General features: G+C 38.9%; 1 long non-coding RNA gene across 1 annotated transcript; it reads left to right on the forward strand.

Moving 5' to 3' along the window:
* Nucleotides 1-11,947: 11,947 nt before the first annotated feature.
* On the forward strand, nucleotides 11,948-14,773 carry LOC132797677 (uncharacterized). Its single transcript, XR_009633766.1, has 6 exons — nucleotides 11,948-12,216; nucleotides 12,372-12,450; nucleotides 12,550-12,594; nucleotides 12,665-13,780; nucleotides 13,839-14,320; nucleotides 14,390-14,773. It is a non-coding gene; the product is annotated as an uncharacterized LOC132797677 (long non-coding RNA).
* The last annotated feature ends 6,810 nt before the right edge of the window (nucleotides 14,774-21,583 follow it).

A 21,583-nucleotide genomic window follows, 5' to 3' on the forward strand; every position in this document is an offset into this window, starting at 1 on the left:
GTTCGAGAGAAAAATTCTTCGCAAGATCTTCGGTCCCGTTCGGATTGGGGACGACTTTCGCATTCGGATGAACCACGAGCTATACGAGTTGTACGACGACGTGGACGTGGTCCGGCGCATCACGATACAACGTCTGCGTTGGCTCGGCCATGTTGTGCGTATGGATGAAGAATCTCCAGCTCAGAAGGTATTCGAAGCGAGAGTCGACTACGGGCGACGACGAAGGGGACGACCAAATCTTCGATGGAAGGACCAAGTAGAGCAGGACCTTAATCTGCTGGGAATTTCTAATTGGAGGAGGCGCGCGAAGAGCAGAGGCGCCTGGAGGGAGACGCTGAGGTCGGCCAAAACCCGAAATGGGTTGTAGTGCCACCAAATAATAATAATAATAATAATCCGAGCTGACGAAATACAGGAAGATTAAGGAAAGCTGGAAGTGGAAAACTTTGCAAAAATTATTCTCGAGCTTGATGGAAATAGTATGCAAGTGGTGGAATGGTTTCAAAACTTTGAGTTGAACGCAGATGCATACGGATTCAGTGATAAGCAGAAATATGTCCAAGTGCGCGCCAACTGCTCACCCCTACTGGGACACTAATTCTGGAGTAAACTGCTGTGTTCGATAATACATTGCGAAGAAAGTTGATTGAAGAATTTGCTAAGGAAAATTTGTTAAGCGCCGAAATTAATAGAAAACAAGAAAGAAAGTTACAGTCGAGTGTGCTCGACCGCTACCCATTTTCAACAAAAGCAAAATATTGCGGTATTTTTTCAAAATATACCAAAAATACAAATTTACTAATAATATACCAAATGGTATATTTGTTATATCGATATAGTACCACAGTCAATATACCAGATTGTCGGCCAAAGCAACTAAGACCCCTAGTAAGTAGGCGGTTTTGCCCATACAAAAGTATTTCTTTAATAACTTCCACATTTTTTATCTGATCGCAATAAAATTTTCAGAAATCATAAATACTACACCACCAAAATTCGCAGATGTAGCTTGTAAATTGGGCTTGTTATTCGATTTAATTGATTTGCGGGGGCGGAAGTGGGCGTGGCAAAAATTTGAAACAAACTTAACTTGCATGCAGACATAACAAATGCTGTCGAAAAAATTATAGCTCTATCTCTTGTAGTCTCTGAGTTCTAGGTGTTCCTACTAGAGATGGGCGCGTGTCTAAAATTTTCAACACGACACAACACGAACACGAAAAATTTTTTTTTGTGTAACACGAACACGCACGGTCGATTTTGGTCCAACACGAACACGCACGAAACACGCACGAACAACACGAAATTTTTTTTTCATATTTATTTCAATTTTGTATCATATTACATTACAATGTAATGATTATTTTGAGTCAGTGAGCTTTTATTAACAATAACCTTTGTTGGAGCCCGGATAAATAAAAAGACGCGCTAAATTTCTTATTAAAAGTAATGGTACTTTATTCACTTTTTATTACATTAAAGGTAAATGCGCATGGCGAAAGTTAACATAAAAAACATTAAAATTAATTCATATTTTTGTACAAATTGCTGCTGAGCAATCTTGTTCTGCGCTCGCACAGAACCATGCCAGACGTTGAGAACACTCTTTCGCTCGTAGCTGAGCTGATTGGTATATTTAAAATTTGCTTTGCCAGTTTTTGAAGACACTTAAGGTTATTAGCGTTTCTCCAAAACTCTAAAACATTGTTTTCATTTTCTTTGCCGCATTTGTAATAGTTATCTATTTCAATGTCGACAGCGCTGCGCACTAATTTAACCTTTTTAGCATTGGTTTCATCTCTAAATTCAAAAAAATCCTGGGCTTCATTAGCCGATGTGCTTTTCTCAGGACTGGTATTTTCAATTGAATATTCAGATAATATGCCTTTGATCGTAGCAAAAGTGTCATTTCTTTCCGTTTCTGTTAAAAAATTAAGCTGCCTAAACGGCGGGTTTAAAAAAAGACCGACGTAATGCAGGTTGGTTGGCTTAAGACGCTTATCAAGTTGTAAGAGAGTATTAGTTTTAAGTTGAGATATAACAAATGAATCTAACATTTTTTGATTACAGTGTGATTTTAATTTGTTGTACCAAAGAACATAAATATGTATGGTGGGTTCTTTTTCGGAACTAAATTTTTCAGAACATTCTTTAAAAGGTTTTAAGAATTCTAGAACTTGATTTATAATTTCAAAGTCAATATCAGCAATTCGATTCGATTGATTTTTTTCACTTAAAAGATATTTTATTTCATCCTTAACGTCAAATATACTTTGAAGCATAATATACACCGAGTTCCATCTAGTTTGTACATCTTGTTTTAGTGACTTGCTTAATTTATTGTTCAACTCTGAATGCTTGAAATATTTAACCAATTTCTTCGACGCATCAATAAGCTGCCTAATTTCATAAATTGGATCCTTTTCGAGGACATCGGTCATTAAAAGATTCAAATTGTGGCATGCGCACGATAGTCTCTTAAAATTATTAAAAGCCGAAACAACATTTGCTCCGTTGTCGGTGACAATTACAGAGTTTATCAACTTATTATCGATGTTAAATTGTTTTAAAATGTCGGTTACATGCAATAAAATATTAGCTCCGGTTTTTTTCTCTGCCTCGAATTCTTTAACACCCAATATTTTAACATTTAACTTAAATTCAGCACATATATAATGAGCGCTTAAGCTTACAAAACTCCGCTGCGTGTACGAGTCGGTCCACATATCCGTTGTGAAGGCTAATTGTTGTTCTATAAGCGCTGTGCTTAGCTCCTTATGTATACGCTCGTATTCCTTTATCATGACGGAGTAAGTAAGAGTTTTTCTCGATACGGATACATCCTTATATTTTTGAACGCCATATGCAGCTCCTAGATTTATAAGGGCTTGAGCATACTCCTGGAATCCTTCGCCTAAACAAAATAAAAAGTAATTACATATATATACATATTAATTAATATTTAATCCACAGGTGCCCAAGCTCAGTAGCTCTTTTCCACAATACACACAAATAAAAAAACATTGATCCGATGATACAAAACAGCGAGTTATGAGCTTGGGTACCACTAATTTAACACTCATATTCACACAAATAAACTCGGCACTGTACATATGAATGTGTGTAAATGTATATGTGTACATATATTGCATATATTTTAACTCACCTTCGGTGACGCTGAGAGGCTGTAAATCCTTAGCCACGAAAGCCAACTGTTTGATGGCCAGGTTATTTATGACATTTTGCGGAACTTTTTTATGCACAAAAGACGGCAAAGTAGGTTGGCGTGCGTCCGCTTGAACGGCACATTTGTGACGATTTAATACGCCGGTTCCGGTCTTCGGCGTGTATGCGAATACAACTTTGCACTTTTTGCAGCACACAAAGTTTAGGATCTCACCACAGCATTCAATTAAATTAAACGTCTGCCAAATAAGACTTTTGGCTTTCGAATTGTTAATTAATTTGTATTTTTCGTCCCCTTTGGCAATCGCTTCTTGAATTTGAATGCGCCTCTCCATTTTTATCTTTCTAGCATCCAGCTCAAAGAAACAATGTGATCGTATGTGGTCTACAGTGTGGCCAATTCTTGCTGAGGAAATATACTAAAAAATAGTGCAGTCGAGCAATATTGCCAATAAGGCAAAAAAAATCAAATTTTTTGCTTCGTGTTGTCGTGTTGTTTCGTGTTGTCGTGTTGGAGTGCGCAGCACGAGCACGCACGAACACGCGAAATTTGATTGCGTGCAACACGAACACGCGTGTTGAGTCGTGTCACGATGTGACACGAGAATTAACACGACACGCGCCCAACTCTAGTTCCTACGCACAGACGGACAGACACAAAGAGGGACATGGCTAGATCATCTCGGCTGTTGATGCTTAAGATGATTAAGAATATATATACTTTATAGGGTCGGAGATGCCTCGTTTTACCTGTTACATACATTTCCTGCCGGCACAAAGTTATAATAGCCTTCTACCCTATGGGTAGCGGGTATAATTAGCTGAGCGTGTAAAACACAAAGACGAAAGTTTTCACGATTACCTCCTGCAAATGAAATGTATTGCCGCGCTTGGAGTTTCAGACATACATTCAGTGATAAAGTACGTCGTAGATGTTCATCATTTAAAGAATTAAGATAAAAGTGTGAAGTATATGAGAGTAACCAAACGAATAAGAAAGAAGAGAAACGGCAAAATCAGCCAAACAAAAACCAATACAGCGCACAGCCGAAAACCAAGAAGAAGCATTGTTTTAACTGTGGCGCACAGGACCACCTTCGAAAAGATTGTCAGAGTGAGGTTAAGTGTTTTCGGTGCAACGAAAATGGGCACAAGTCAAACAACTGCAATGCTGCACCTAACATGAAAGTTGTCTATGAGGATCTTCGACTGAAAAAGTTGCAAATCGCTGAAGTTGTGGAAGAGGCGCTAGTGGATACTGGAGCTGACGTCTCAATCATTAAAGAGGTAGTGGTCAATAAAATTAACGGCGTCTAATTACAGCAGAGTGTTTCAACAATACAAGGTCTTGGAAGGTTATGACTCGCCCTCTGGGTCAATTCAATGAAGAGGTGAAGATCGACGAAATGCAGATGACACACACGTTCCTACTTCTTCCGCATGATGCCATTGCCTGTGATGCTTTACTGGGATATGACTTCGTGGCAAAATTTCGAGTGCAGATGACAGCAGCCGGCTACCAGTTTTCTCCCCCTGCTGGGGAGGAAACTGTAGAATCAAATCAGTAAAGAATTCTTAATATTTTAGAAACCAAAACTAATATTGATACCTGTCCGCAATATGAAGAAGCAGTGGAAACAGTGAGCGCCCAATTCAACTCAAGATCGTGCCGGATGCCAACATTGTGCCCTTCGGCAGGCACCCAGTCGAATTGCTGTTAACGAGGCTGAAACGGTAAAACATCAGGGGGTTAAAAATCGCAGAAAATGTGATTACGTAATATATGGACAGCCCCTTAAGTGTAACTTACAAAATACTAACATGTCTTATTAAGTGTAACTTACAAAATACCAATATATCACATTAAGTGTAACCAACTTATAATTCTGAGTAACTACACGTTGGTATATGTTTCATATTTAAATAGCGTATTCTTGAAACTCCGCTTTTGGTCACGCTGGTCCCGCATGATCAGCTGCTGCGGACCGCGCTATTGATTCGTTTTACTTAACTACTCCCCTCTTCGAGTCTAAGGCCGACCCTATCTCCGCAATGACGTCCCTCAACTGCTTTACAGGCTTCCTCGCAGTGATGACGCGTCAACAGGTGAGGCGACGCAGATGAGCACGCAACACACGGCTGCCACGAAGAATGCCACATTGTAGATGCGATGCGTTCCGACTGCTTCCTTAAACCTCTCGATCTCCTCCAGGTTACATTCATTTAGTTAAAGGTACGGGAGGCTCAGAACATCTTGGCTGGCGGTGATGTTCAAGATGGGAGAGTTGGCGATTCCAGGGACTGTATTCTGGGCGTTGTTGTGGTTTATAAACAGAGTCCCGTTGATCTTGGCTCTGTTGTTGAAGGTGATGAGGTGTGTGCCCTGCACTCTGACTTTAGTACCGTTGTCGACTTGAATCATTGCTGGATTATCGTTCTCAGGATGAAGTTTTATAAATAGTTACTTTTTTTTACAAGAAAATCTGAGTAAGGTCACTTATCAGTGTGTTAGTGGGTTCCTCAAACCAAATTGATCTTAAGTCTGCATGATCTAATATGTTTATGCTAACAATGTTAGCTTTTGCAAGGGAAATAGCCAAGACTAGATTTCGTAACTCCAACGACAACATTCTGCTTCTAGCTAATAGTCTCATAAAGACGGCTTGTGTCGATTTGTGAATCTTTGGTTACCTTTGAAGTATGGTTGACTGTGGAGGTTAGTTTATATATTCGATCCTGAGCCCTAGCGTTTATTTCGACCTGCCTACAGTTAAAATTTATTAGCTGCATCTCTGTAAATCTAGTTTTTTCTAAAAATGCGTGTTTTTTTTTTATTTTTATTTTAGCTATTTCTTATATGCAGAGGAATTTATGGCAAGGTGGCTAAATACAAATGTGCCTCGCGGCTGATAGAACTATCAAATAAGTGATTAGTGGCTAAAAAATATAAATGCGTAGTGGCTAAAGAATATAAATGCCTTGTGGCTAAGGAATATATGTGCCTTGCAGTTCGTCCGAACGCGCCTGAACTATTGTACATCGACAGGCCTTCTGTCAAGTGGATCGATTTATTGTACTCCGTTGCCGCCAACAAAATAACTTCAACTGTGTCACTAATTTTTTCTGTCGATTTTTAGACATCTAGCGAGCTCTAATAAGGTACTATGAAAGCGCTCTACCTGCCCATTCGAAACACTGTGCAGCGGTGGAGCATTTTGACGCTGAAATTGTTGGCCAGCATTGTCCAAATTGTTTGTGAGTTCAATGACTGCTCATTGTCGCAATAGATTGTCTTATTTTTGGGAAGTAATAGTCTGTTAATACCTGCTTGACGTTCTCTTGTGCTACCCTGTGGGCGCGATTATGTTCATCCGTCAAGATTTCTCTTCTTTCATTGACGTCGAAGATGTCAGCGACTATCTTCTTGCAATGCTGGAATTTCGTCGCTGGGAATGTTCTAACCAGTTCATCCTGAATCTGGGCGAGGGTGTGAAGGTCGCAATGGATCGCGTTAACCACCTTAGGGTTGACTGCAATTTTCATTTCCCTAATTAAGGATTTCCTGTCTACGAAATAAAGCGTATGCCGTGTCCTTTCTCGGAACAATATGACTTTCCTTGTTAAAGGGTACCTTTCCTCCTCAATTACGATCTGATTCCTAAAGCAATTTACTGGCTTATCGGAGGACTCCATGGTGTAAGTGGCAGAAGCTTCGCTGTGTACCGTAGCGACGTCAGAGCTGGGGGTGTTGTCTACAAGGGAATTCACGTTTTGCCGTGATAGTGCATCAGCTACGTTTTCTTTCCCGGGCTTGTAGAATAACCGTGCGCTGGTCTCGTCGATCCGGGCTTTCCAACGCTTTATCTTTGCATTGGGGTTACCCTCAGAAACTGCAAAGGTCAAAGGTTGGTGGTCTGTATAGACGCTCCATAGACATACTGACGAAGCTTTGCTAAGGCCCATACAATTGCCAGGAGTTCACGCTCGTTAGTAGCGTAGTTCGCCTCTCTGTCTTTGAGAGTTCTAGAAATCATTGTGATGGGCCTGCCATTCTGTGAGAGGACTGCCCCAATGCCGTACGCCGAGGCATCGGTGGTCAGATCGAATGGCTGCATGTAATCCGGATACATTAGCATGACCTCTTCCGATGCCAGAATATTCCTCAGTTTTTCGAAAACGTTGCGCTGCTTTTCGTTGAAAGACACAGGAATATTCTTTGATTTATATTTGCTGATTGTACCGTTTTCACCTTTTAAGATGTCGGAAACTGGTTTTGCGATGGCCGCAAAGTCTTTTACGAAACACCTACAGTAGCTGGCTAGACCTAAGAAGGATCTAACCTCGTACAGGTTTTTTGGCTCAGGATAATGCTGAAAGGCCCTTACTTTTTCGAGGTCAGTTCTAGCTCCCTGGTCAGTGATTATAAACCCAAGGTATTCTACGCTTGTTTTGAAAAACTTAGATTTTTCCTTAGCGACCCTCATGTTTGCTTCACTTACTTCTTTCAAAATCTCGTCAACGTGTTTGACATGTTCGTTTTCGTTTTTTGGAAAAATGATGACGTCATCTACGTAGACGTAGCACGTCTTACCGATTTTTTCACGGAGCACATCGTCGATGGCTCTCTGAAAGATGCTTCCCGCGCTCTTCAGACCGAACGGAAGCCTGCAAAACTCGTACTTGCCTTCATTTACGGAAAATGAGGTTTTTTCGCGAGCACGTTCCGCCAGAGTTATCTGGTGGTAGCCTGACTTCAGGTCCAGTGTCGTGAAGTACTTTGCTTGACCTAGGTTCGCCAATATCATTCATATGTTTGGCATTGGGTATTTATCGGCAATGGTTTTTGAGCTCAGTTTTCTGAAGTCTATTACCATACGATTTTTCTTGTTACCCATTTCGTCCACACCTTTTTTTCCAACAACCCAAATTGGGTTGTTATGCGGAGATCTGGACTTTTGTATGATTTTGTCTTTAAGGAGGTTTTTTAACCCCGAATCGACGAAGTCGGCCACACCCGTTCCCCGTTCGTATGGATGCTACAACCGAAGTATTGAACGGTAATGCCTCGTCTGGGTCGGCGAAGGCCTTGACCCTGAGTTTTAGCATCCGTGCGAATTTCGCTTTGACGCATGATGGAGCTTCTATATTTGCTGCTGTTGTGAGATTAACGCTTACACATCTGTGAGATTAACGCTTACACTGGATAGTCTCGGATTTGGAGCCTACCCTTAACTCTCTGTTTTTTAAGCATAAATTGACTCGGAGGTCATGGCCTATAGTGCCATCAAATGTTGACAGGTTGTTTAGCAAGAAAAATGGGACGGTTACGCCGAAGATTTGTAACAAGCATTTTTTCGTAACTTTGTTTGAACCATGGATTGAATAAATCGAGAATGGCTTATCGACAGGAGTAATGGATTTAAGTTGCTGAAATGGCTTTATGTAGCGCCCGTGTCGATTAAAAATTTTCTGCTGACCCCTGCTACTCTGCGTTGAATGAATGGTAGCAGGGACTCTCGTGTTTTGATTCGACCTCTTGCGCAAGGGCTAAAACCGTAGGCAGGTCTTTAGGTTTTGCAGCAAAAAGTACATCTGTGAGACTACGCCCGGAAACAAAAACTCGCAACGCGTCGTCGCGGAATTTGTCACGTAAGCCCTCCGCTAGGGCTGGCTCATAACTCATGTTGACTTTGTTTATCAACAGAGTGAGTTTTTCTCGATCTTATCATTATATTGGAGAAGTGGCATGTTACCTTGCCTTAATGTACCAAGCTCTTGCGCAATGACATGCATTGGGCGCTTGTCACTGTATGTGAAGTCAAGGCGACTTATGATTGCTTCAAAGCTTAAAACTGTACCAAAAGAGGCAAGAACTGCATCGGCAGGGCCTCGAATTTTACTCCTAATTATGATTACTGCCTGATAATGGCGTGAACTGCCATTATACGGTTTGAAAATGTCGTAGGCGGCTAACGCCGCTTGTCTCCAAGAGACATACGACTCTTGGACCCCTGCAAATTCATGCAGGCATTTGACGACATCCAATGGCTCGTCGCAACGTACGTCGTTTCTTATCTCTATTGCAGCGTATGTCTGCACTTCCAGTTGCTCAACGCTAAACGTTGCCATCTGGCTTGACAATTCGTTGATTTTCTGTATCAGCTCTTGTTTCTCCCGCTGGCTTGCGGCTGCGTGCTCAGCTAAAGCGTTGGCGATAGCTGCCTCGACTACAATTCTAAGCTGCTCTGGGTCCATGGCTGCCTGAGGGTTTCTGTTACTGTGCCTACTTGCAATAACTCTACCTCCAAAAATCCTAATGTGGCTTTCAGTGTCTGACTCTGAACTGCTAGATTCTTGTTCAAGGCTTCTATAAATACGGAATGGCGAGCTCATGAGTTGTGGCAGTGAATATAAATTCACTGCTGACGTCAATGATAAACATGAGCCTATTCACAATCAACCAAAAGATAGTGTTTTATTTTCCAATAATGAATATTAAACTATGAGTTACGAAATATAGCGCTTATGCTAAATGTTATTTAATACGTAAGTTGCAGACTTAAAAACACTTTGCTACAAGGAGCTGCACTTACATGATTGGTTAAGAGAATCTTAAAAGGGTTGTTGTAAGGTATAGTTCTCGCGCAGCAGTCTCCGGTTTGTGGTTATTGTTGCAGGGTGTAGTTCCCGCGCAGCAGTCACCGTTTGTAGTTATTTTTGTGGGGTACAGTTCCCGCGCAGCAGTCACTGGTTGTGGTTGCTGCTTTGTATTGTGGCCACAGTTTGCATCTGATGCGACTGCGCTGCCGACGTCGGCGTTACGTTTTGCTGCGTTGCTGTTGTTGCTGGCAGCGTTTCTGCCGAAATTGTTGCCGTTTTGTGCACAATTTTGCAGCTGATGCGACTCTGCAGGTGACTGCGCTGTCGACGTTGGCGTTACGCTTTGCTGTGCTGCTGTTGTCACTGCTGTTGTTGCTGTTGCTGGCAGCAGTGAGTGTCTCTGCTGAAATTGTTGCTGTTTTATGCACAATTTTGCAGCTGATGCGACTGTGCAGGCGACTGCGCTGTCGACGTTGGCGCTGGCGATACGCTTTGCTGTGCTGCTGTTGTTGTTGTTGCTGGCAGCAGTGAGCGTCTCTGCTGAAATTGTTGCTGTTTTACACACAATTTTGCAGCTGATGCGACTGTTCTGGCGTTATGCTTTGCTGTGCTGCTGTTGTTGTTGTTGATGGCAGCAGTGAGCGTCTCTGCTAAAATTCTTGCTGTTTTATGCACAATTTAACAGCTGATGCGACTGTTCGGGCGACTGCGCTGTCGACGTTGGCGCTGGCGCTACGCTTTGCTGTGCTGCTGTTGTTGTTGTTGCTGGCAGCAGTGAGCGTCTCTGCTAAAATTGTTGCTGTTTTATGCACAATTTTGTAGCTGACGCGATTGTGCAGGCGACTGCGCTGCCGGCGTTGGCGATGGCGTTACGCTTTGCTGCCCTGCTGTTGACGCTTATTGATTTTTCATTTTTATAACCGCGAAATTCGAACGCGTAGGTAATCTAAGTTACCACTGGTTGGGCGCCAATTAATTCAAATGAATTGTACGATATTATTTATTAGTTTTATTGTACGTATGAACAATATAATTTCATTTAGTAATTCAAGCAAACCGATTTGATGCGTATTCACGTCTGTTCACCACGCACTTGAAAACAGAAGAGAGCGATCTTTTCGCTTCCGGTTAACCTCGATAGCTCTAACTAGATAACAAAGATTTCTTAGAAAATACCAATATATCACATTAAGTGTAACCAACTTATAATTCTGAGTATCTACACTTTGGTATATGTTTCATATTTAAATAGCGTATTCTTGAAACTCCGCTTTCGGTCACCCTGGTCCCGCATGATCAGCTGCTGCGGACCGCGCTATTGATTCGTTATATTTAACTTATATATATATAATTATGTTTTTCGCGTTACACAAAGGGTAAATAAAAAATAAAACAAACGATTTTATTTTAATTTACTTTTTGACAAAGTTTATTGGGATTGCAAGAAACTAACTTTACAATATGTTGAGTTTAAACCAGAAACTTCCTATTACAACTTAGAGCTAACATATGTGTAATGTTTTGTGTATGTGTTAGCGTTTTAATCCAGAGTCCTCAAATTGCAATGGAAAATTTTAATTGATCTTTGGACTTTGAAAGTGGCGTGAAGTGGTTTTTTTTTATTGTGACGATTGGTCGCTGTCGCTACGAGTTATGTCACTCCTCCAACCTATAGAAATTGGCTTGTCAAGCGTTTAATTCAGGGTACATAAGTGGTACTGGTTTTTCTGTAATTTCAATTTCAGCATTAGCATTTGTGTTCGTTTCATTTTTTCTTACATATTTTTGTATGATTGTGTTGAAAGGTGTTTTGAATTAAGAATTAAGATTAATACAATTGTAATTGTTGAATATTTGTAAATAATAGTTTCCTTATTGATAAACAAAATCACTTCTTTTGTTTCTATGTATGATAATGGTTCTATTTTAGTTACATTGGAAATGATTATGTTTGATTACATGGGGAGGGAGGGGTCTTGGACAATGATTACGTAATCATTTTATAAAAATTTTGTTGTTAAAAGTATTTATTCAAAAATTGGTTTCGCGCCGATTACTCCGTCGATAAGTACCGAATCCAACTCTACAATTAAGTCGAAATACATATGCTATTATTTGTATATCGAAAATCATCTCTTCGTTGTGAAATTATGGAATGAATTGTAATCTGTTTTAAAGTTTCGGTTGTGACATGTTCTGCAATGGAATCAAACAGTGAATTATTTTAATCGTTATTTAAAACATACAAGCTGCGATATCCAGACAAAAAACCGTCGGATTGCCAAAAGGAAGCAACGGCAATATGGAAAACAGCAAAAAAAAGAAGAAAAAGATTTTCAAACATATATAAAAATGTAATAAAAAAATATGAAAATCAGGTGCAACAAAAAAAAAATCAAAACGATGTCATTTTTTATGAATGCTTCAAAGGTATGTACGATATTTTTAATATATTTAATTTAGTTCGCTATACATATGCATTCATAGTGTTGTCAAAATAAAAAAAAATTGTGTTATAAATTGTGACAAACACATGCTTTTGCATGTTGGTGGAAAAATTATTATATTTTTTTAACTATTTACAGAATATATGTACTCCTAAAAACGATGTTCCTCACTCAACGATCGATAATGAAAATTCTACTGATCTAAGGTCTCAGCAAGGTAAGTGAATAATAAAACTATTTTAATATTGGTTAAAGAACAAATCACCCAAAAACTTTTAAATTTTCGATGAAAATGAAAATCATATTCCTCAATCAGTGATCGATTCAAATGACAATTCCATCGATCTAAAAAATTAACATGGTAAGTAAATAATAATCAAAAATATTAGTTAACAGACCAACTAAATCACTTAAATACTTTACTATTGTAGATGAAAAGACAACATCTAATGTCAACAGCGAAAAAAGCTACAGAAAGCCTGCGCAGGAAAAGGCAAAGGCAAATATTGTATCCTTAACTCAGAGAGCAGCAGTCCTAGCGCAGGCAAATAATTCAACAATGTCTAGCGAAATCCAAAAGGAGCTTGATAAAACTAGGCAAGAAATTGAAAAGGAAAGAAGAAGCCTCAAGCGCAAGCAACAAATTGCAGAAGCTCAAAATAAATACAGGCAGAATAAACAACAAAAATTGAGTTGCCTATTTGAGGAAATTCCTGAAGCTAAAAGTTTTTGTAGCCAACGATCTACAGTCGGCAGACCCCGATTGAAGACGATCAACCGCTTCTCCATAAAACTAATTTGGAGATAGCCATGTTTGGAAGTGGAGCTGATGAAAAGATGCGCACTAACCTTGTCAGAAGTGTAAAACCTTGTCTGATCTCCATGAAGAGCTCAAAAAAGAAGGGTTTAACTTGTCGAGAAGCGCAACCTATCTAAGACTATTGCCTAGAAGCTCTTCCTCGATTGAAGGAAAACGTCATGTGAGAACGGTATCGGTAAAGCTTTGTCGAGCCCAAGCAGATTATCACAAACAGCATATAGATGGATATTTTGCTACAGCATCTATAAAATATCTTGAAAGCGTTGCCTCTGTTCTCGGCCCTGCTCAAGTGTTTTTTTTTTGTCACAAGTCGACAAGGCTAGGGCCCAATTGGATTGACTGCTGCAAATAAGCAAGCACCTCTGCTTATGCATCTTCAATACAAGGACAAGCTGTCAGATCACGATTGGGTTGTTGCCCCAAGGCATAAGGTAATCCCATCAGTTTATGCGGGTGTAATCATAAGTCCACAAAAACTGGGAGACCCGAAAGCAGTTGGTTATTCTGGCCCAAAGCATTCTTCATCTACTGCTGGAACTCATGCTAGAGATTTCGACAGTTTTGTGAAGCTAGACTCTTTTAAATCAATAGCAAGGTTTTGGTGGTTATTATAACTTCCGATGGTGCCCTGATGAAAATCCCAGATATGGGAAGATTATTTCCTATGCAGTACAACATTTTAAGGCATACAATTTGGATGCAATTTTTGTTGCCACAAATGCTCCAGGTAAAATGTTTATCTAAGTAATAGCTAAATTATATCGTAAAATCCATTTTTATTTCAGGAAGACTCAACCGAGTCGAAAGGAGAATGGCCCCACTAAGCCGAGAATTGTCTGGGTTGATTTTACCGCACGACATGTTGGAAGCCATTTGGATAACTAAGGCAGAACCACAGACTTCGACTTAGAGAAAAGTTTGGGGCAACATGGTTCTCGATGACTTTCCTGTGACTACCAAATATTGTCTACCTAAACAAGAAGATGCAGAACTGGATGACATAGATCAGTACTGGTATCAAGAACATGTTCGTGAGAGTCAATACTTTCTGCAAATTGTGAAAGGCCGTCCTGAAGAATGTTGTGGAGAATTTAGAAGTGGATTACTTCACATTCTATCTGACAGATTTTTCCCTCCTCCTATAAGTGTTGTTCAGGGTGTCTCTGAAATAATGGTTTCCGAGAACAATGAGAAGGGCAATTTTCTGGACCTAATGCAACGCAGAGTTCTCGTGGTATCAATAAATAAACACAACAAATATTTGCAGGTAAACTTTGTCTAAATTTCATATAATATATTGAATGTGCTAATATCACACTCCCCACTTTCACTCTAGATTCCCTACGACTTGAATTGTCCGTCGGTACAAAGCCAACTTCAAAAGCGCATATGCAAAACGTGTGGGTTGTATTTTGCATCACAAAAATCAGCTACTCGGCATGCAATAATCCATAAAAATGTAGCTGTAAGCTTCGATTGAAAATCAAAGAAACCCCTTTACCGTGTGGCTGGACGGCGAAAGGGAGAATGCCTAGTGATTCAGACATACGAAGGATGTGAAGACCTCGAATGGCTTGACGAGGACTGTGTAGACGACGAAGACGAAGAAGATACCTGCGGAAATAAAGAGATTTTGACAAGTCAACAACAAATATATGGACAGCCCCTTACTAGCTTTTAAATATTCGCGTCCTAATAATAAATTATAATTTTCAGAGAAGTTTTGAATATAAAATTATTGATCTGTGGGACAAAGTCTACTAGGACCGAAAGAGATAATATTCGATAATTCGGTGATACCGTTTATAGTTTGGACTTTAATTGGATTTTTATTGATTTTAAAATTGAAAATATTTTTTTTGATGAGATTTATAGAGGAATGATACATTTTAAATTTTTTCGTTCATTTTAATTTTTATAATAGGGGTATTTATTCGGCATTTGGTTCCGAGGCATTTTGATGAAAATTTTCATCTGTCTCCATTTTAAATTGGCCACTTTGGCTTTCTTTTTGTCTTTTACAGATGGGTTTGGCCCACGACTATTTGAAGTATTGCGGTTTGTTATTCGAATACAGAAATGTTTTGGGTTTTCCGATTTCTCACTGCACTTCATGCACGTAGATGTTTTTAGCGGATATGTACATATTTAAAAAGACAACATTATACGCGTTGACCTTGGGTAATGTTAGAATCCCTTAGCGGTCACGACTGTTTGTTGGTTAATTCTTTTAGAGCATATCCTACCGGCTACGCCAATTATGTTTTTCGCGTTACACGAAGGGTAAATGAAAAATAAAACAAACGATTTTATTTTAATTTACTTTAAGACGAACTTTATTGGGATTGTAAGAAAGCGGGCTACGCGTCTTGTCTGAGAAAAGTGTCTTTAAAAACTAACTTTACAAAATGTTGAGTTGGAACAAGAAACTTTTTATTGGTATTTAGAGCTAACATGTGAATGTAATAGCATCTTTGGGAAGATAGGGGAATAATTACGAGAATATGTCACGTACGAGAAATGAGTGTGGTAGTGGATATGTCCATATATATATATATAGATATCGAATGTCGATTGTTTTTTAGACTTCCACGAGCTTACCTTTTTATATAAATTCTTCTCTTTTGTCTCGATCCTCAAAGAATAATGACGGTTCCGCGAGTTGCTGAGAGAAATCTAAAAGTGTTTTATTTCGTAAACTATATACAAATATATGAAAATTATAAAGCTTTACAATATAAGGATTGATAAACGAGAAGTCGCCGTGTTCAACTGAACATTATCTGTATGGAATCGGAATAATTGGATTTTTAACACTAACCAATCTTTTTTCAAAATTAGCGATTAGATTAGATGTCTGTGCAACTTAAATAGTGATTTCCTTCAGACAGATAAAAATCTATTACTAACATGTCACGGTAATTTTCAGGCTTGCGCGAGTTAACATGGATGCAAGAGTTTCTCATGTGTGGTTAAAACTAATTTTTTAAATTTTGCATAATTGAGTAAATTTTGTAGCAAAATAAGACTTCGAAAATTGTTGGTATACGAGGGTTGCTATTTATATTTCTGGCCTAATAATGAAAATGCGAATATTTATAAAAAATGGATTTATTGTTTGTCACAGTATTCTCCAGCAAGATTTATATACTTTTGAATGCCCTCAAATCAATTGTCGAAGCACTTTTTCCACTCTGATTGAGGCACCTCCAAAACATGGTTTTTGAACACTTTAACAGCATCTTCTGACATCGAAAATCAATGACCACGCCTTTTTCGATGATGTGCGGGTATAAAAGAAGTCAAGTCAGGGCTGTACGGCGGATGACCCATGAATTCCACGTTTTGACCGCAAAAAGGCGCGGGTTTGAGCTGGTGTGTGGGAGTTCGCGTTGTCATGGTGCGGAATGATCCATCTTTTCTTGTTCGTTTTTCGAATTTCTACAAGGAGTTCAGGCTTACAAATTATGGTGTACCACTCAGAATTGACCGTCCTACATTGCTCAAGCGAAACAGTCGCCACATGACCAGTTTTACCGAAGAAACAGGCGACCATTTGCTGAATAGTGCTTCCTCCACGAACAAGGTTCGTTGGATTTGGCTCGTCTTCAAAGACCCACACGGTCGATTGCTGTTTTGTTTTGGGCTCATAACCATAGATCCATGATTCGTCACCTGTGACCATCTTATAAATGTCTTTTGAAGCACAGGGAATGTATTTTTCAAAATTTCTTTGAACCAATCCACACAAGCCTTTTTTGAGCAATCGTTAAATTGTGCGGGATCCAATGAGAACAATCCTTTTACGACCAGGTGTTTATGCAATATCGAATGTATTCTGGTGGAAGAAATGTCAAAGGATGCCTCTATCTCACGATATGTCACATGTCGATCTAGCATTATCAGTTCACGCACGGCATCAATGTTTTCTGGCCCAACGTCCGTTTTTGGACGACCTTCACAACCTTCGTCTTCTAGCGAGCATCGGCCACGATAGAATCCATTAAACCAGTATTTCACAGGGCTATAGGATGGCACTTCATCGCCTTATAAAGATTTAAGTTCATCGGTGCACTCGTGTCGTAATAATCCAAGTCGAAAGTTGTGAAAAATTTTTGCTCAAAAGTGTTCACGAGTTAATTCGATTTTTCTGCCGAGGTAAGTTTTTGATTAATCGTTTATCGATATCAAACGTGCTCGTACATGAACAAGCTGTATGGAGCTTTTATTGATAAAAGTCCAAACTTTTTTTGGAAAATAGCCAATTGGTCCTAATATGGCTAGAAGTGACCTAGGCCAGAAACTTAAATAGCAACCCTCGTATTTTGGATTCACGGTTTCTTTAAGTGCACTTTAAATCAATCAAAGAAACCCCTTTACCGTGTGGCTGGACGGCGAAAGGGAGAATGCCTAGTGATTCAGACATACGAAGGATGTGAAGACCTCGAATGGCTTGACGAGGACTGTGTAGACGACGAAGACGAAGAAGATACCTGCGGAAATAAAGAGATTTTGACAAGTCAACAACAAATATATGGACAGCCCCTTACTAGCTTTTAAATATTCGCGTCCTAATAATAAATTATAATTTTCAGAGAAGTTTTGAATATAAAATTATTGATCTGTGGGACAAAGTCTACTAGGACCGAAAGAGATAATATTCGATAATTCGGTGATACCGTTTATAGTTTGGACTTTAATTGGATTTTTATTGATTTTAAAATTGAAAATATTTTTTTTGATGAGATTTATAGAGGAATGATACATTTTAAATTTTTTCGTTCATTTTAATTTTTATAATAGGGGTATTTATTCGGCATTTGGTTCCGAGGCATTTTGATGAAAATTTTCATCTGTCTCCATTTTAAATTGGCCACTTTGGCTTTCTTTTTGTCTTTTACAGATGGGTTTGGCCCACGACTATTTGAAGTATTGCGGTTTGTTATTCGAATACAGAAATGTTTTGGGTTTTCCGATTTCTCACTGCACTTCATGCACGTAGATGTTTTTAGCGGATATGTACATATTTAAAAAAGACAACATTATACGCGTTGACCTTGGGTAATGTTAGAATCCCTTAGCGGTCACGACTGTTTGTTGGTTAATTCTTTTAGAGCATATCCTACCGGCTACGCCAATTATGTTTTTCGCGTTACACGAAGGGTAAATGAAAAATAAAACAAACGATTTTATTTTAATTTACTTTAAGACGAACTTTATTGGGATTGTAAGAAAGCGGGCTACGCGTCTTGTCTGAGAAAAGTGTCTTTAAAAACTAACTTTACAAAATGTTGAGTTGGAACAAGAAACTTTTTATTGGTATTTAGAGCTAACATGTGAATGTAATAGCATCTTTGGGAAGATAGGGGAATAATTACGAGAATATGTCACGTACGAGAAATGAGTGTGGTAGTGGATATGTCCATATATATATATATAGATATCGAATGTCGATTGTTTTTTAGACTTCCACGAGCTTACCTTTTTTATATAAATTCTTCTCTTTTGTCTCGATCCTCAAAGAATAATGACGGTTCCGCGAGTTGCTGAGAGAAATCTAAAAGTGTTTTATTTCGTAAACTATATACAAATATATGAAAATTATAAAGCTTTACAATATAAGGATTGATAAACGAGAAGTCGCCGTGTTCAACTGAACATTATCTGTATGGAATCGGAATAATTGGATTTTTAACACTAACCAATCTTTTTTCAAAATTAGCGATTAGATTAGATGTCTGTGCAACTTAAATAGTGATTTCCTTCAGACAGATAAAAATCTATTACTAACATGTCACGGTAATTTTCAGGCTTGCGCGAGTTAACATGGATGCAAGAGTTTCTCATGTGTGGTTAAAACTAATTTTTTAAATTTTGCATAATTGAGTAAATTTTGTAGCAAAATAAGACTTCGAAAATTGTTGGTATACGAGGGTTGCTATTTATATTTCTGGCCTAATAATGAAAATGCGAATATTTATAAAAAAAAATGGATTTATTGTTTGTCACAGTATTCTCCAGCAAGATTTATATACTTTTGAATGCCCTCAAATCAATTGTCGAAGCACTTTTTCCACTCTGATTGAGGCACCTCCAAAACATGGTTTTTGAACACTTTAACAGCATCTTCTGACATCGAAAATCAATGACCACGCCTTTTTTCGATGATGTGCGGGTATAAAAAGAAGTCAAGTCAGGGCTGTACGGCGGATGACCCATGAATTCCACGTTTTGACCGCAAAAAAAGGCGCGGGTTTGAGCTGGTGTGTGGGAGTTCGCGTTGTCATGGTGCGGAATGATCCATCTTTTCTTGTTCGTTTTTCGAATTTCTACAAGGAGTTCAGGCTTACAAATTATGGTGTACCACTCAGAATTGACCGTCCTACATTGCTCAAGCGAAACAGTCGCCACATGACCAGTTTTACCGAAGAAACAGGCGACCATTTGCTGAATAGTGCTTCCTCCACGAACAAGGTTCGTTGGATTTGGCTCGTCTTCAAAGACCCACACGGTCGATTGCTGTTTTGTTTTGGGCTCATAACCATAGATCCATGATTCGTCACCTGTGACCATCTTATAAATGTCTTTTGAAGCACAGGGAATGTATTTTTTCAAAATTTCTTTGAACCAATCCACACAAGCCTTTTTTTGAGCAATCGTTAAATTGTGCGGGATCCAATGAGAACAATCCTTTTTTACGACCAGGTGTTTATGCAATATCGAATGTATTCTGGTGGAAGAAATGTCAAAGGATGCCTCTATCTCACGATATGTCACATGTCGATCTAGCATTATCAGTTCACGCACGGCATCAATGTTTTCTGGCCCAACGTCCGTTTTTGGACGACCTTCACAACCTTCGTCTTCTAGCGAGCATCGGCCACGATAGAATCCATTAAACCAGTATTTCACAGGGCTATAGGATGGCACTTCATCGCCTTATAAAGATTTAAGTTCATCGGTGCACTCGTGTCGTAATAATCCAAGTCGAAAGTTGTGAAAAATTTTTGCTCAAAAGTGTTCACGAGTTAATTCGATTTTTCTGCCGAGGTAAGTTTTTGATTAATCGTTTATCGATATCAAACGTGCTCGTACATGAACAAGCTGTATGGAGCTTTTATTGATAAAAGTCCAAACTTTTTTTGGAAAATAGCCAATTGGTCCTAATATGGCTAGAAGTGACCTAGGCCAGAAACTTAAATAGCAACCCTCGTATTTTGGATTCACGGTTTCTTTAAGTGCACTTTAAATCATTTCGAAATCTAAGTACAAGGAACTGCTTTTAGAAAAAAACAAGTAAGAAAGTTACAGTCGAGTGTGCTCGACTGTGAGATACCCGCTACCCATTTTTAATAAAGGCAAAATATTGCGGTATCATTTTGAAAATATACCGAAAATACTTTTAAAAAAATACTAAAAATATACCAAATGATATGTTTGGTATATCAATATAGTACCGCATTCAAAATATACCATAGACGGCTCAATATACCAGATTGTCAGCCAAAGTAACTAAGACCCTTATAAGTAGGCGTTTTTGCCCATACAAAAGTATTTCTTTTATAACTTCGACAATTTTTACCTGATCGCAACCAAATTTTCAGGAATCATAACTACTATAGTTATTATTATATATACCAAAATTTGCAACTCTAGCTTTAAAATTACGCTTGTTATTCGATTTTTTTGATTTGCGGGGGCGGAAGTGGGCGTGGCAAAAATTTGAAACAAACTTGATCTGCGTGCAAACATAACAAATGCTGTCGAAAAAAAATTATAGCTCTATCTCTCGTAGTCTCTGAGATCTAGGTGTTCATACGGACAGACGGACGGACACACAGACGGACAGACGGACATGGCTAGATCGTCTCGGCTGTTGACGCTGATCATGAATATATATACTTTATAGGGTCGGAGATGCCTCCTTTTACCTGTTACATACATTTCCTGTCGGCACAAAGTTATAATACCCTTCTACCCTATGGGTAGCGGGTATAAAAATGGTCAAGTAAATATGGATTGGCTGTTTCTAAGGTTATGCCGTTTTTTGAAATATGTATAATTTGTTTTTTAAAATAAGTTTTTTGTTGTATGTTAGTAGAATGTTTGTCGCTTGTGGTCATTTTTGGGTTTCTAGGACAATCATACTAAATTACTACTGTGCTCTTCTGCTCTATGTTGTGTAATCATCTTATTTCATGTCTCTCTGGTGAGGCTCTTGGAATGGTGCGATCGTTTCAACTCACCGATGATAATTATGAGAAAGCAATGGCAATGTCTCGATATACGGTTCATTGTTGTTGCTAAGCTATAATAAGAAGAGTACAAATGCAATCCTTATTTGATGCAGTGACAAAAATGAAGTGGGATGAGCACCTAAATTATAGGTTTATATAGATTCCATTGTGGAGTGAGGGGGAAACTGCGCTTAATCGTCGGTATCAGAACTTGTCAGCTGAGCATTCGAGCAAGTCCGATAATGAAGCCGTTTCTGCTAAGCACCTTAATGAAACCTCGTTCTCAGGTACAA

This window comes from Drosophila nasuta, unplaced genomic scaffold, assembly GCF_023558535.2.
Source record: "Drosophila nasuta strain 15112-1781.00 unplaced genomic scaffold, ASM2355853v1 ctg16_pilon, whole genome shotgun sequence".
NCBI lineage: Eukaryota > Metazoa > Arthropoda > Insecta > Diptera > Drosophilidae > Drosophila > Drosophila nasuta.